This window comes from Giraffa tippelskirchi, chromosome 4 (assembly GCF_054371585.1).
Source record: "Giraffa tippelskirchi isolate mGirTip1 chromosome 4, T2T-mGirTip1v1.2.pri, whole genome shotgun sequence".
NCBI classification, from domain to species: domain Eukaryota; kingdom Metazoa; phylum Chordata; class Mammalia; order Artiodactyla; family Giraffidae; genus Giraffa; species Giraffa tippelskirchi.
Window position 1 is genome coordinate 79,567,019 of NC_137278.1, and position 16,383 is coordinate 79,583,401.

Sequence of the window (16,383 nt, forward strand, 5' to 3'; positions counted from 1 at the left end):
ATAAATGATACCTTATTCATCTAATTGTCTTTAAATTTTTCTTTAGAATTCCTCATTATATTCATATATGGTCATGCATGAAACACTTTCCTATGTGAAGGTAATTTTCTTGGATCAACAATTAGTATGTATGCTGGGACTCAATCTTTAACACAAAATAAGCAGCCAACATTTACTGCTATAACAGTAAAAGGGATAATTCAGTGACCAGACTAGCCTTGACTATTGAGCAAGTATTCAGCAAAATGCTGTGGCCCAATGATCCTAATCTCTTATAAACTAATTCTGTTCTTTCAAAGGTTCCAATTAAAGCCTTCTACCAGTGGAGATTTCATAGAACTTTGCTTTTACCATTCATGGCATAAACACACTAATTTTTTCTTCTTATAATTTTTTCTTGAAAAGCATACTGTCTTCAATTCTGAAGCTATTCTGATAGGTGACTGTCATCCTATTAGATCTCTTAATATATACCTTCCCTCCAGTGGTCTCACTATTAATAAAAAGTGAGCCCCAGGGGGCTTGATTCATTGTTGATCCCAGAGCCCTGCTCCTAACCTGTCAAAGTGAGATTCACCAGTTTGTGCTGCATACATCTGAGAATGTTGTGGAAGCAATCAGAAAAATAACAAATATCCTCTAATAGATGACGAAGTCCTGCATTCTCTAATGGTGGCAAAACTTCACTTTCTCAAGAATGTAAACCAGCTCCTTTAAGACTTTTTCAGTGTTTCCTGACTTAAGAAATGAAATCTCTCTTGATTATGGTTTTCTCTGTCTGATAGTGGGCAGTTATATCCAGAGCAAGTCTTGGGTATAGTTTCACAACTTCAAGAATATGTGGTCATTTCATAATCAACCATGTACAACATTGGATCTTACCGTAATCTCCAAATGGCGCTTGGTTTTTGTTGTAGTCATCATTTCGCTTGGCCAAGAGTAGTAAAATTGAGCATTTCAACTGATAAACAGGGTATTACATAGATGAGACATACAAAATCATATTTATCTTACAAAGAAAGAAAGGTACTGTTATGAGTGGATTCATTAGCTTTCTTTCAGTTCTACTTACAGGTTTTAGTAGTAGATTGCATTTCGGTTCTTCTTTTCAATCATTATATTCCTATCACTTCTAATCATATTCATTGTCTTCCATCAACGTGTGTCAAGTGTCAGTTGGTCCTGTTGGTCTTCCACCTGCAAAGATAGCATAGGAAGGGGGAACAATTGTAAGAGATATTTTTTGGAGCTTAATCAGGCCACAGTTAATCACCTCCCCAAAGAGAGAATGTCTTACTATAGAAGGAGCAACCACTAAATGGTGGGACTCCCAAAGAAGAGAGTGCTTCAGCTTTCCAGCCAACAAGAAACGGGTGAGTATGAAGCTGTCTGTGACTTTTTTCTACCTGTCAAGGTATCTGAAAACATGCATTCAGAGGCTCTTTTAATTTCAGTTTTGTCAAAGGTCCTCTGATTGAATTTCCTATGGAACTTTTAAATCAGTGATCATAGTATAAATTATTTTAATTGGTTGACTTGTAGAACAGAATATTATAACTTTAAAAAAGCAACATAACTTTGTAGTTAGAATTATGACCCATGTCTTTATAGGAAGAATTGCTTGCCCAGAATTGCCTGGTAATCAATGCAGTGTTTTATAGATGCTTGACCTGCTCACATTCTTTAGAATCATGCATCCCTAACCTTTTCCAAAGATCCATAGAGGTGTCCCCTTGGGAATAGGAATATGCAGCCTTAACCTTTCTTTTCCTAATTCCCAACCTTTGTAGTTCTTCCCTGACTACTCCCATTATATTCATTTCCCTTAGTAGTGTTCACTGTTACCTTTCAGCAATGTGGAAAAGGCTCATGCTAAAAATTCTCTGGGCATGTTTTTCTGAAAGTGAATTTGTCATTGGAAAATCAGATATTAATATAATGATGTTTCACGTAGAAAACAGTCATCAGATCTTAGTGTGGTATCTCTATAAATGTTTAGGGTAGGATTAGACCCTGAAGCTACACACAGCAGCTGTTCATTTTGTTCCTCTCTAGATCACATTCTTCATGTTTTAGTGCCCATCCACCTAGCCTTCTATTCTATTGATGTATGTAGGTATGGATCGAGGATAAAGACCCTCACATACATCTCCAAACATCAAGTATGTAAATACAGAAAAACATCATATGTAGCTTCCATGCCTCCAAGAAGTATGAGTGGATCAAGTATTTCTCTGTAGTTATTATATTCATGATATGCAAATGGTAGGGAAATTCACATTAGTAACCAAACACACAAGAGAAATTGACTGATTTCAATGTTACTGAGGAGAAGGCACTGGCAACCCACTCTATTACTCTTACCTGGAAAAATCCCATGGACGGGGGAGCCTGGTAGGCTGCAGTCCATGGGGTCACTAAGAGTCAGACACAACTGAGCAACTTCACTTTCACTTTTCACTTTCATGCATTGGAGAAGGAAATGGCAACACACTCCAGTGTTCTTGCCTCGAGAATCCCAGGGACGGAGAAGCCTAGTAGGCTGCTGTCTGTGGGGTCGCACAGAGTTGGACACGACTGACGCAACTTAGCAGCAGCAGCAGCAGCAATGTTACTAAGTCAATTTTGACAGTTAATGCAGAGCCCAGCACTCTCAATTTGTTGATTGCAAAGACAGATCTACCTAGCCAAATCCAAGAGTATAGAAGGGAATTAATTTACTAGAATGATTATATAGCCCTCTGTACTGGAAATTGCTTATCAGCCTATAAAGACCTGGCCCAGAGATTTTGAAAGACATTTCCCCTACATTCCGAAGTTGAAATATGCATGTGTATGCATGCTCAGTCATGTCCAAGTCTTTGTGACCCCACGTACTGTAGCCCACAAGGCTCCTCTGTCCATGAAATTTTCCATGTTGAAATAAACCACATTTAATTTATGGAATTTGTTATTAGATCTCTTGAAGTCACAAGGTAGAGCAATAAATAAATTCTCCCGGAAGATCTTTCCTAAAAATATGATCCTAGATTTGCAGTGAACCATCCTCCTATATGAAAATCTCAGTTCTTCCATGTAGAAGGAACAATTTCCCTTAGATAACAAAATACATAACCACATTTCACCTAAAAATAGACAATTATATAAATATTTAAGATAAAGATGATATGGCCCATGTGTCTACTGAGAAAAATAGTTCTCTACCTCTTATACTCAACACTAAAATTTGTAAAATATTCCAAGGAAGATATCTTAAAGGATTTTCTATTCTCATGATGCTCATATAATTGAAGAATATGGTTAAAATAATAATGTGGGTGAGAATTATCTATGTGCTTGACAAGAACATATTTTAAAAATAATAGAATTAGCCAAAAGAAAATGTGTTAAGATCTCATCCCAGGCTACCCTCGCCTAAGACATTTGAAAGTCGTTATCCTTTGCGGGTGGCTCAGCAGTAAAGAACTTGCCTGCCAGTGAAGGAGGCATAAGAGATGTGAGTTCAATCCTTGTGTCAGGAAAATCTCCTGGAGGAGGGCATGGCAACCCACTTCGGTGTTCTTGCCTGGAAAATCCCACGGACAGAGGAACCTGGTGGGCTACAATCCATGGGGTCACACAGGGTTGGACACAAAGGATCGGACATGACTGAGTTGACTTAGTGTCATGCATGCTTTCTACTACTACTACTATCCTTGTGGAAGATGAATTCCCAGTCTTCAGAAACAATAGTACAATTAACACTCTCATTCTCACTTTTTACATGAAAATCAAAGCTGAGAATGCATAACTTTTGGCTTTGGCAAGCCCCCAAAAAGTATGCTTTTGGCACACTTTTCTGTATTGCTGAGTTATTTTGTGTAATGCACTGGACTTACACAGGTGTTAATAAAAATGCCTCCACTAATTTCCTTCCTCTTTTTTCTAAAGCCATGAAGTTTCTAAATTTCACAACATAGCAACCTGATAATTTCATTTATAAAAAGCTGATTCCATTTTTATGTTATTTACATTGCAGAAGTAATTTGAATATTTAAAATAATCAACACATCAGAAGGGATATTGAAGTTAAATCTAGCCCATACAAACAGTAAAGCTCAAACAAATCTATCAGTATTTAAAAGGCTTCTGAAACACTGACCTTTTTTGCACAGCAAATTAAGTGCTGTTTTCAATCTTCTTTTTACCAAAAGTTGTCATTTCAACCTGTGTAAAAACAAACCAAAAAAAAATTTTTTTGAAATGCTAGTTTGAAGATTATTTCTATGAGAATGAGATATAGTTTGAGCAGTTAATCTCCCCTATCCCATCTCTTCCCAGAGCATAGAGATACATAAATACAAAATGGATGATATAAATCAAAGAACTCAGATTGTATTTTCAGATGTCTAGGTTTGCCCTAAAAGTCCATGTCAGATTCACATTCCTTTTTTATCAGATCTCTTTTATAAACAGGAAAAGGGAGCAGAGATGAGAAAAGAAGCATATTCCTGATTTCCTTTTCATTTTTTGCTAAGGATGTAAATTTAAAGTCATTTGAAAACTGCTTATAACACTATTAATTATATCTTTCCTTCTAAATACATAAGTAGATTTTTAAAAGAAAGAAATTCATTTTTCCTTCCTCATTTGGCAAGCATTTCTGATAGAAACTTTTTGATCAATTAGGGCCACTTTCTTACTTTTCCAATTACACTGTCTTTTGGGAGGTTTTGCATACAGCTCTTGAAAAAAAACATCCTCTTGTAGGTCAAATCCTGGGGGATTAGAAGGATGCGATTTTATATTTTTCTGGAAACACAGAACTGGGCACACAGGTCCCCATACATTGGTTGATATTTTCTAGAAATTTGTTTTGGCATGTTGGTGTAAAAGGAATGGGATTCCCACCTAGTTTTGCCCAAATACCTAATCATCTACTGCAATATAGATTCTCCACTAACTATAGCTTAGCTTAAATGTTCTCAACTAAATCAACCCTCAACTCTCATATACACTAATTTTCTTACCCCTCACGTTTGCTGCTAACATCTTACTAACAAGCAGATTCACCCTTTCAACCAGTTGGTACATGAAATTTCTCCAGGGGGAAGGACAAGAGGTGGGTACAGAGTGGCATGATGTCAATGCCAAGTCATTGGCGCCTATTTAACAAACGGTTTCATTATGTCTTAGAATATGTTTGGGACACTTACTATTAGAAATACTGAGATGATTTTATTTTATTGATATTTCATCAACAACTTTTGTGGTATTGGATCTAAGCAAAGGATGGCATCATGCAAAAATGTAAAGTTATTTTTATTGTTACAATTTGCAAGAAAATGTCTTTGATATTTCAGTCTAAAACTTTAAGCACAAGTTTTTGCTGCCATTATTAATCCAGTAGGAAATTTGACACCCTGAATCTTGGTAAATGTATGCATGAGTTTTAAAATATCCTTGATATTTTCAGATTGTTCTCGCAGACTGCGTAGATTTACTTTTTTTTCTTAAGTAAACGACTATCTTTCTCATCAAATGGATTGGGAATTTTCCCAATAACCACCCAAAGAAACTGTGAGCATTAGACTGCATCAGTGGCTCTGTTTCAGTATCCCCTTTTCCCACTTCTGACTCTTAATCCCTGTGTACATCTTTCAGAAACAACTGCAGATAGTGAGAGAAAGTTTAAAAAAATAAAAAGAGTTGTCCTCCCTTTCAAAATGGACTAAACCTACTTATCTTTAAAACTGTAACTGTTGCAAATTTGTAACATTAGACACAAAACCAAGAGAGATGCTTTTACATCTCAGATATGAAGCAAAGATTGCATTTATGCAAAGCTATCAGGAAATTTGTGTTAATCATTGAGACATGGAGTTTACTAACATTACTAACATCAGTACCCAACCACTGCCCTCCCCATCCTGTTCATACAGTATCTAGAGGCAAACAAGATGTAGAGCCAGGAAATAAAGGTTACTATTAATATCATAATCACATCACCATTCAGTTACTAGATAGCATCAGCAAGTGGGTAAAAGAGATGGAATCAATTCTAGTCCTTGAACCAGATTACCACCTTGCTCACCCCTGTGATGGATATGGTCTGTGAACAGTAGAACCATGCCAGAAGGATATTTTTCACTTGAGATGAATAATACTTGCAGAGATTCCTTTCTGCTCTGAGCCAGAATATTGTGTTTGACTCAAACCTTTCCAAACTGAATCATGCAGCTCCATCACACACTTGTTGCCTGCTTGGAGAGTGAATCCCTCTTTCCAAACTGGTTGCCATGGAACCAATTTCAGCAACACTAAGTATGGGACCTAGTGATGAGGAGTCTAAACTTTCATTTTTTTCCTTTCCAGCTAATGCACTGACACTCCAGCTCGAAAAATCATGTTGTCGGTAAAATGAAAATAATAATTGCTTTGTCATTGTTTAGAATTAATTCATATATTTTCCGAACTTGAAGCTTCCACTTACTGAAATGAGATCCATGGGTTTACCTAAAGACTAGGTTTGTTTTGTAAAGATGCCAGAATTGGTTTGGGTTCCTTTAAAGCAACAGACAAGATAATAACATTTGAAAACAATAAAAGTTCAGCACAGACTGCTGGGTTAGAGGAGGGCTGGGCTTCTGACAGGCTTCTCAGTGTTTTGCTCTTAATCTGTCATGGTTCCCAGTGGAATATTTCCCCATACTCAGTGGGAGGATATTGACACAGCTCCAGACTCTGTCTTTTCTTTCCTAATTCTCCCTGGAGAAACAGACCTTCCAGAGCTTGTAATATAAAAGGAAAAAACGGGGGAATGACAGGTGCCTCATTGGTTGATCAGAAGTTTTGTACAAAAACACAGACCATCTGATTGTCTCCATATTAAGACTGTACTTACTAAATGGCTTTTGTTAGTGACTGCAACCCACCCAAAAAACAAGATTTGAGGAAATATTTCCAATCCTTTATCAAAAGTCAAAAATCACTTTGTTGAAAGTATCTTAAACGTCACTTTATCTTCCTGCCTAGAACTCATACATCAATAAGGACTGAAAAATGCAGAGAGTATTTGGACAGTACTCGTGAATTAAAATTTTATCTGGATGCTGGAGCTTGATAAGGAACTTGATAAATATCAACTGACAAATTACGTGAAGAAAAAGAATCAGAAGTTAAACCAAAGATGGCCACAATTTAGCAAGTCAGCCCTCCAAGATCACTGACTTACTTTATATTCAGTTAAAACTTTAAAAAAATTTATATAGCCAAAACAGTGGAACAATTTTTAAATCAAATATCAGAGGCAATTATATTTTTTTCAATCATACAATTCCATAGACTTCAAGCATTTCTTTTGTGCAGAGTATTATCCTAGGTAATCTAAGATGGCATCAAAAATTTAAGACAATTCCAAGAAAATTAGCACTAGCCCTGAATTTAGTCAGGAAGAGTCCAGTTATGGCACTGTAATTAAATTAATCTTCCATTTTGGTCTAGAGATAGTTTGTCAATTTGAAACTGTAAATGGAACTATTCTGAAAGCTGTCAAGGGACTTTCCTTTAATAGAAATAGAACTGCTAATTTTCTTAACTCCACATTCTGTCTTTTACCAACAAGATAAATGGATTCAGACTCACCATCTTCAGAGTGTACAATGACTCAAAACCTGTGTGAGAATGACATACAGTCTTTTGTTTCAGCATTTCAAGTTGGGATAAACTTGTTCCAAAAATGATTTGCCTCCTCATTACTGAAGACTTTTTCTATTGGGTGTTGATATTAGTTCATCACTGAATTTTCTTAACTCTGCCCATTGCTGTTTTGACTTTGAGGTGTCTGGCTGTATTTGGAGTTTAAAACCGCAGCTGTCACATTTTAACAGCCTCAGTCCCCATGTCTGAGTACACAATGTTCTCTTTATTTCAACACCAAATAATCACCAAAGAAGTGACCCCAAAGGCTTTCATCTTTTGAAAATTAGAATTGTTTCAGAGGATTGTGAATCTCAAGCTCTTTTGGGACTTGAATTTCCTCATCATTAAATGGAAGGGCTTCACTTTTAACTTGGCTTTCCAGAACACATCAAGCACTGGCGTGATCCTGCTATCAATCCAAGGGGTATGGGTTGAAGGTGCTTTATGTTGGGAACCAGTTGGTCCTCATCAGACTCCTCATAATACTTGATTATCAATGTGAGCATCAAGCCAGTAAAGATACATTAAGTCTGATGGGAATTTAAAGATTTATTTTGAAACAATTCTTTACGCACTGCTGAAGAAATTTCCTTCCCTAGGGGAGTGAAAAGTTTCTTCCTTTGTGGGATGCCCAACAACAGAAAATTTAACCAGATGGGAATGCCTTCCTCATCACTGACCTTCCTAATGTTGAATCTGCTAGTCTTCTAAATGTAATTTCTGAGTTCACACAGTTTCCTACAATAATTCCACTTGTATTTTTCATTTTTTTTTTTGTGCTTAATGACAATCTGTTAGGAGAAAGAGACTGCTAGTAGTGACTTTATACTAAAGTGTGTGAATGCAAACAGGATGTACACTGACCAGGAGAAAGATTATTAAAAGATACAAGTATTCTGAAGGAAGATGAAAAAAGAATTGCTTTTGCTGCAAATTCAGCTGTCTTTTAAACATTCCCTTGTTACAGAGAAAATGACTCCTCAAAAAGATTTTACAGAAAAGACTTAAATCCCATCCCTAGCAATCATCTGATTTGCCACAGCCCAAATGTCTCATTAGCAATCTGGAACTGCACACGGTTAGAGAAAATATAGCAAGAGGATGTAGACATTGCCATGGGGAAAAGAAAGAAAAAAAAGAAAAGCAATCATGACAAACTCTGCTTATGTAAACAACGTTTTAGTGGAATATATGTAAGCCTTCTCCTGAAGGAATACCAGTTAGAATGTCATCAGAAATGGCAAAACCATTTCAACATCATAGCAGTAATTTATTCCAGTTTTATTAGCACTGAGGCATAAAGCCAAATTTGTCAGGAGGAGAGATAAACAAAAACTCCTGGCATTGGAACAGAAAAAGTGACCTTGTGAGCCTAGTTGTTGAGAGAGAAAATTAAAAGATGGTATTTTTGTCCTAACTAAGGGCTTCCCTGTTACCTCAGACAGTAAAGAATCTGCCAGCAATGCAGGAGACCTGGGTTTGGTCCCTGGGTTGGAAAAATCCCCTGGAGAAGGGAATGGCAACCCACTCCAGTACTCTTGCCTAAAGAATCCTGTGGACGGAGGAGCCTGGTGGGCTGCATTCCATAGGGTCTCACAGAGTCGAACACGACTGAAGCGACTTAGCATGCATGCATGTATTGTAGAAGGAAATGGCAACCCACTCCAGTATTCTTGCCTGGAGAATCCCAGGGACAGAGGAGCCTGGTGGGCTGCTGTCTATGGGGTCACACAGAGTCGGACACGACTAAAGCGACTTAGCAGCAGCAGCAACAGCAGCCAGTATTCTTGCCTGACAAATCCCATGGACAGAAGAGCCTGGGATTGCAAAGAATTGGACACAACTGAGCGACTAACACACACACAGTTATGTCTGACTTCTACCTAGGGAAAAAATTACTTTTCCTTCTCTCATTGTATGTCTTTACATAAAGCTGCTATTCAGTTGCAATAGCCATCATATTTTTATATTTAAGTCCCTCGTGTTGAATTTGACCCCTATTTCACATTTGATTAGGAAATCCTAAATTGGAAAGGTAAATACTTGTGTGTTTTAAATAACAAATCTGCACCATAGCATTTTCTAGATATGACTGCCTTAAGCCATCCTGGTAGCTCAGTCAGTTAGCAATAGGTGCTTGGTAAGGCAGAGAAACCATAAATAGATGAAACTTGCCTTCTACATAGGAAACGACCCCTTCACACAAACTCATATCTGTTTTTCCTTAACCCCTTGTGCCAATCTAGCCTCTTGATTGACCCAGGTCCACATGTTAGTCAAAAGAATCACCATCACTGATGACACGTGTTGACAGCCTGTCGAACAGAATTCTGCATCAACGATACTTCATGGAGTGGCCTTTGGAGTACTTGCTTCTGCTTTACTCTTTTACATAGGTCCCTGCATTTGATAGGCATATTACTAGAAAAAAGTCAACAAACCTTTGTTTGTGTTCAGTGAAGGAATGGAACAGATTTAGCTGTTATCATGTTAACCCTCCTGAGGTCTCAGGAAGAATATCACCTGTGTGGCAAGAGAGAATTTTAATACTATTACTAAAATAATACTCCCTGAAGAAAGATTGTAGAGTTTTCTGCATTTGCCTCTTGGGACTCAAATTTAATGAAGTATAAACAGCTTTTATCCCTCAGAGGAAGGTCATAGGTTAGGGCACGAGTGTGAGTCATATTTTACTTATGGGTTTGCTATATATGCTAATATAGGACTTAAACATCTGAACCTCTCATTTCTCAAGAAGTAAACTAGTACCAGTTGAATTCATCCTTTGCCTACATAATAAGGATGCCTCGGAAAAAATCCAACTGACCATCCCATTCCAGATGGAACCGGGAGCTCAATTAAGGCGATTTGAATAACTAAAGTGTGTTTTAAAATAAGCTACTACAGTGGCTCTTAACATTTGGTCCATGACAAGGCAGCATCTGTAGCAACTTGAAAGTTGTTAGGGATATAAATTACCTGGTCCCACCTGAGACCCCAACCCAGACCTATAAATCAGAAAACCTGGGAATGGGCCCAGCAATGTGGCTTCTAACAAGCCCTTGGGATGATTCTGATATATGTTCAAATTTGAGAACTACAATCTGTGCTCTGAGTGGTCAAGAAAAGTTCATGTCATCCTCTGTTTAACTCTGCTTCCTCACAGGAAAAAGCTTAAAAGCTTAAATGATAGAGTCCATCTAGGCCCAGTACATTCTGATATATTTACAGAAATATCCACCATTCAGATGTAAAATATTCAGTATAATCTGAATGCAAATTAATCCTTACACATATTCTTTACAGGTGTAACTGAGCTTCAGGCAAGATCTCCTATCAGAAAGATTTCTCATTATCTTTTCTAGTTCTTTTTAAAAAACCAACAGCTAACCTGCTTTGCCTGACTAGCCAGTGTCCAGAGAATGACCTTGGACACCTTTCTCTTAATTGATCAGCTCTGGTCCCTTTGCCTTAATGCTAAACCATTGTTTAACAGAACTGAGCTATATTTAATGATATGGTCTGTTGGTTTGAAGAGTGGGTATAGACTGAGCTAAAATGACTATGGTTCTAAGTGAATTTGGGTTTTCAAAGATAGTTTCAAAGGTTCACATAGCTCATAAAACCTGGAGACCACAGTCAATGTAGACAACAATCCCAAGACCCCTGGAAGCTTTTTTTCTAGGCTCATTTGAATTGGTGCAGAACCAGAGTGAAAAGCCAGCAAGTTGATTCGGCTTATTAAAATGGCTTAGGAAAGGGAGTTTAAGATTGTGGGTTATATGTGTGTACATATGTGTGTATGCTTCCTTAAATCGAACCTGAAAGTATCACATTGACAGCTACTTAAAACATCCATATGTATATATTTTTGACCGCTTCTTTTGATGCAGAAAAGTAAACTCAAAGTAGCCAAAAGGAAACCTAAACTGGAACCTCAACAATGATGTTCTGAAGAAAATGCTAAACTGTGTTCCCATGTCTTCTTTCAAAGAGCCAAACTTGTCAGGATCTTAGAATGATTTTTTGCTCTTTTTCAGGAATTACTGAAAAAGAATAATTGATTTATCATAATGCTCTACCTGCTTCTCTAGAAATCCGATTGCTGGTCAAGTTGGAACATTTGGGTGTCCCGTTTTCTGTCTCTGACAGCATTTTCTCATCAGCTCTTTCCCCTCTGTGACCTGATCACCACACAGTTCCAGCCAAAGCACAAAACCCCTTCCTCTGTCTCCACTGTGCCGTCCATCTCCATCTGCATATTTGGCCTTCCACTCAGAGTTAAAACCTCACTGAAAAGACCCTTCTTAGAATGATCATCAAATGTCAAGGTGCTTGGTAAGGGGACCTGCCGCTTTGCAGAGGGAGGGGCTAGATCAGACTGACTGGGGCCCACTCAGAGCCTTGACCCCCCTCCCAGAACTTTGCTGTCCACCAGGCAAAATCACAGTGGTGGCTTGGCTTTATCCACAATCCACGGTTTAAGTTATTGACTCAAGTCTTGACATCTTGAATCAAACCTGGATTAAAAATTTCCCTCAGCTTAAGAGAAAAAGTTCTATGTTCTAAAGCCCCCTAACTTGTGCAGTACATTAACAGGTCTTGACATTAGAAGGTAACAGAAAATTGTTTTAATCTCCAGCAGTTTCTGCCTTTCCATGCCATCCATAGTGATGTTCATAGGACAGTGGTGCAATTCAATACTATTCTAATAAGCCATAAAAATAACTGTTGGCACAACTGTTATTCCAAGGGGGACTTCCCTAGATTTCACCTATTAATTTTAGTAGACAGTAGAAAGCTCACACTGAGGACACATTTTGAGCTTCTAGATGAGCTCCAGAAAAGGAACCAGCATCTTGTACCCACTTTATCTACACAAAACACTGCTCTGTGCCACTGGGAGTGTTCCTGGCACGGCAGCCGAGATGGAAGAACTCAGGTAGGAAACAAATTTAGAATGTCTCTCTCACCTTTGGTTAGAATGGTAATTCGTTCCCACTGAATAAGCTTGGTGGATACTTTTGATAGTAAATCCATAAAGAAAAGGGAGGCAGATCACTGTGCCAGAAACCCTCTCATCCTAAGAGGCGATCATAAATCCAACGCACAGGACAGAAAAGGAAAGATCAGCCTGTTCGCATCATGTACACACAGTATAAAGGACCCACCACAAATAGCCTCCAAACACAGGCAGGGGGAGAGTGGAAAGAAGAGAGACAAAGTGAAGAAGGAGTTTGTGTCTCGGAAAAGGAAGCAAGCAATCATAATGTCCCTCTGGTTGATTCTGAAAACAATCGCCTGTCTAAAGCTAATTTTTAAAGAACTTCACTGAACTGTGAAATTTCTGAGTAGTGGTATGTCAATAATACACTAGGCTACTTAACTGAGTCTTTCCGTTTGTATTCTTCCATGCCAATGAATGTTACCTCTGAGACTTACCATTTTAAGTACACACACATGCATACTACACACACACACACATAAACATTATATATTACTCATTTTGTGGGAAATACAGTGTATTATAATTTAAAAGATTGCAGTGGATTCTTTCAGTGTGTTTCAGTGATAATATTTTGTTGGAAATAAAGATCTTCATACTCTCTCTTTGCTGACCATATTGTTAAAACTGTGATCTTAAGCAGTGCTGTCAGAAATGCCTGTATAGAATATCTTCTCTAGTATCAATGAGTCAATACACTTGGAATTTAACTTTCAAAAAAAGTATGTGCTAAACTTAAATATTTTTATATCTGTGGTGTTTTCCTACTAACCTATAGTTGTGAACAAGTGAGTTTACAACTGATATCATCAAAAAGGGAAATGGCCTACACAAGATGTTAAAAGTGGAGGAAGTTATTTGTAAAGTCTTCTGCCAAAGACCATTTAATGATCTGTAAAATGTAGATTAACTTCTTTCATTACGAATGTAAGAAACGCTCACCCTCTCATCCTCTATCTTTTGAAAATTAATATTTTGTATTTCTAAGGACCAGGGAAAATATTTTTTAAGCCAATGTAATACACAGACGCCTTGGAAATGGAAGGTATAGTGACTTAGATCAACAGCGTAATGTTAGGTTAGAATTTCAACATCTGATGGTAAATTTATCAGTCTTTCCTATAATTCTTATACTGCACTAATACGTTTGGGTAATTCAGCTAAATCTTTTCAAATTAAAGGCACCAACGTTAATGACAGATCTCATCTGACATGGAAGGTATTAAAGCACTCGCTTTCAAGCACCTCGAGTGAATGGAAATTACCATCTAATTTTCCCGCCTACATGTATGTTAACTAATTTTCCCATCACATGTATGTTAACTCAGAGATCTAACAGCATTGCATAGAAGGTTAACAGACTATGTACACCAAGGATATTAAATTTGTGCAGTTAGTGAGAACTAGCCATTTAAAAATATATTCAAATGTTTTGTAAATAAAATTTTTGATTCCTATAGTTTTGTTCAAATTACTATCTTTTAAAATTATTAGATATTATTTGAATTTTAAAAATGATCTGTTATAAGTTAGATGTTGCTTTATTGACTCTGTGATTCAATGTATACTCAGCCATATTCCTGTGGGGAAACATCAATCTTACTGAGTTTCTTGGCATGAGCCAGATCTTCATAGATTCTTTAAGGACTCTAAATATGAGACAAAAAAAAGGAAAACAAAAAAAACACCAAAATTAAATGCTAGTGAAGAAATTAGAAACCTATTGTATAAAACGTATTTTTAAAATCTTAGGATATATGTGATTTACACTGCCTGTTAATCTGGTCTGTTTGTGAAATAACCACAGCATAATATTTGTTAAGACTCTGAAACACCAAATATTTGTGATGTTTGTATAGCACCATTGTTATAATATGTGATTTCAAATGGCAAGCATCTTTGTTGTAATCATGTGAGCCCACAGAAGAATAAAGTCCTGCTGTTAAAGTACAACCAGCTCTCAGAATTCAAATTTCCTGCAGCTGCTGTATCACCAATAAATGAGAATTAATTGTGAAAAACAATTTTAAAAGAATTGAGTTTATGATCACTGTGCATTTTCCTAATGAATAATCAGGAGAGTTTTCAACAGAATGCTCTCTCTTTCAGTCAGTTAAATACAACTGCTGATTCCAACCATACCATCATTTCAATGGTTTCTGTACTCTTGATCTAACTACCCAAAACTGGAAGCTTGTTGCAAGGTGTGTCCTAACAAATGTATAATAAATGACTTTTCCTGCATGCTGCCTGAGATTATACTGTAATTTGAAATGTCTTACCCAACAAATTATATATTTCATAACCCCAAATTGAACTGTCGATATTTCTAATGTGTATAACTGATGGTATATTAATACCAAAATCAGAAGCACTGTCTGTCATACATGTATGTTATATGTGACATTTAACTTGTTAAACTGTAATCCGTGAAGTGTTCATTGCTTGAATGAGTCAATTCTGTACAAACCATTGTCTTAACTGTTTTCCTAATCTTACCGTATTTCCTAACACTTAAATATAAATGTTTGTAAATTAGTCATTCATTTTTATTGATTTTTTTATGTATCTTCAGTGTGACTCCATTAACTAACTCCAACAAAGGAGAATCAAAATGTTTCCTTGTCATAGTTAATTCCAGGCTCAATAGCATTATAGCTGTGGCAAAAGTTCATTCATCCATCTGACAAATACTTATTGAGTATCTATTGTGAATCTGGCTTTATACAAATATTGGGAGAATTTTTGCGGACAAAAGTAAGGACTTCTGAACTTTCCCTAAACTATTCTGCAGTGACTTTCATGAAATTAACAAATTATTTTCTTTCTATGTTATAGCAACAATAGAAATTAGCCACTGAAGAGTCTTGGATTAAAATACAGTACATTTGGCTCAGGAAAATGCAACTATCACTTGCAGAAATATTGTCTTAAAGTCGAATTTAAAATTAAATTAAACTAAATCTCAATTAAAGAGAGTTGACCCTAACTCTGGAAGAAACAATTAAAAGATACCCTCCTAAAATTTGTATGCTTAGTTGCTCAATCGTGTCCGACTCTTTGCGACCCCATGGACTATAGCCTACCAGGCTCCTCTGTCCATGGGGATTCTGCAGGCAAGAATACTGGAGTGGGTTGCCGTGCCCTCCTCCAGGGGATCTTCCCAACCCAGGAATCGATCCTGCATCTCCTGCATTGCAAGTGGATTCTTTACCATCTGAGCCACCAGGGACGCCCAAGAATTCTAGAGTGGGTAGCCTATCCCTTCTCCAGGGAATCTCCCTGACCCAGGAATCAAACTTTACCAGTTAAGCTACCCAAAATTTGTATACTATGTTTTAAAAAATTAAGTTATGTTTTAAAAAATTACTTGTTTCTTTGCTACACATAAAATGTAGCATCAGATACTTTTCCTAAAATTATACTTCTGTGGGGGATCAAAGAATTCTATAAAAAAGAACATAATGTCTACTAAAGGATAAATATTTATCCACAGAGTACCACAAAAGGGAATACACCCAGGATGTTTTCTCAATGATAATTTCCTTACATGTATTGCATTAATCAAAAAGTTAATTCAGCTTTTTCTGTAACAGCTTAATGAACTTTTTGACCAACCAAATACCATATTCGTTTTTAAAAAATGCTTGTACACACACACACGCACACTTGCAGCCAGATTCATATCTCTCACCACA

The 16,383-nt window shown here is 37.0% G+C and overlaps 1 protein-coding gene across 1 annotated transcript in view; it reads right to left on the minus strand.

Annotated features, from left to right (window-relative positions):
- Positions 1 to 373: 373 nt before the first annotated feature.
- Positions 374 to 16,383, minus strand: part of TMEM178A (transmembrane protein 178A) — a 474,083-nt gene continuing 458,073 nt past the window's right edge. Inside the window, exons 5-7 of the transcript XR_014051559.1 lie at positions 4,142 to 4,206; positions 2,365 to 2,683; positions 374 to 1,197 (exon numbers count right to left, since the gene is read on the minus strand). The gene's annotated coding sequence lies outside the window, so the exon portion shown is untranslated. The remainder of the gene's footprint in view (positions 1,198 to 2,364; positions 2,684 to 4,141; positions 4,207 to 16,383) is intronic.